The sequence below is a fragment of the Cryptomeria japonica genome, chromosome 10 (genome assembly GCF_030272615.1).
Source record: "Cryptomeria japonica chromosome 10, Sugi_1.0, whole genome shotgun sequence".
In the NCBI taxonomy this organism is placed as follows: Eukaryota; Viridiplantae; Streptophyta; class Pinopsida; order Cupressales; family Cupressaceae; genus Cryptomeria; species Cryptomeria japonica.
In genome coordinates, this window is record NC_081414.1 from 713,990,922 (window position 1) to 713,992,316 (window position 1,395).

A 1,395-nucleotide genomic window follows, 5' to 3' on the forward strand; every position below is an offset into this window, starting at 1 on the left:
AAATAAGTTTTCAAAAACTGAAAACATATTCATCTAATATTCCTTACATTTAATACATGAAACATGACATTGTTTCAATAAGTTTAGAAAAGCATTAGATTCTTAGAAAGTCAAATATCAGAAATATTTATAAAGGGATGTGATTATATTTCGAATCCAAAACCTATAGAGCAAGGTGTGGTTTGTGCTAGACCAATATTACTCAAGCAATTGGATTTTTGAGTCGGTTTATGTCTGACTTTGGTAGAGATAACTAGAATTTAAGTAAGAGGCTATTTTGAATGTTTGTGTGGAACTTCTACTTATTATTTTTGTTATCATGATGCTAATGATGTATACAAGTCATTAGATATAAAAAAATTCACACCATATATTTTTGTTATCATGGCACCAATGATGAAAATTCTAATTATTATTTGCATCTAGATATTTGTGTGTAGCTTTCAATTACTACATGTATCAAACAATTCCATATCAAGTGAAACTCATTTTTTTTATGAGGGTTCATTAAAAAACAAAGTAAATAATAAATAGAAATATGAAGAATTGGAAGTTGTTTTAATCCTTAATCCTAACGTTAAGCGTTATTTGAGATGAAGAAGCCCAACCTAACTCCCACTCGAAGAATGTGGAGGGAGTTCTAGGACTATAGACATTGAAAATTATCTTTAGTGTATTTTTAATCGGATCATATGATCATGAATGATGAAATCTTAATATTTTCAACTTTCATCTCATCTCTACACAAAATTCTACTTTTGAATTACTCTATCCGAAATTCACATCACAACTTACTATTCCATAAAATTTCTTAAATATACATATTCATTAAAATCATTCACTATTATTTATGCACCTAACTTTCAACTCTCATAAATAAAATTTGTGTATTAATAGATAAATATTCAATACATATAAAATAATTGGACATGTTGAATGATCATTAAAGACTATTTAAGGCTAGAGAGAGACCCAACTTGAATTCATTTTATTTTGGTTGAGGTAGAGGGAATTTTCGTCGGGTTTCCAAACATTTCAGAGGCAAGTGTCGACTTGATTTTGAGAGTCAAAAGTCAACTTCACTTGAGTTTGAGAGTTACGAGTGAACTTTGGCGTATTCATTTTCCAGTCAACTTGAAGTGACCATACTACATTTATTTATATTTTTTTACCCCACCATTACATCTGATTCAAAGATAGTTTCCAAAGTCTCCAAGGCCATCTTGACACCCACAACATTTTCCTCTCTAACCATACGATCAACAATGCCATAGGCATTCAGAGCATATCCTTGAATTTAAACTATGGGATCAAACAGTCTCTCATACACTTTCCCATCATGGATGTGTCCATTTGCCGAGAAATCTAGTGCTAGAATCTTGATCACTTTCATTT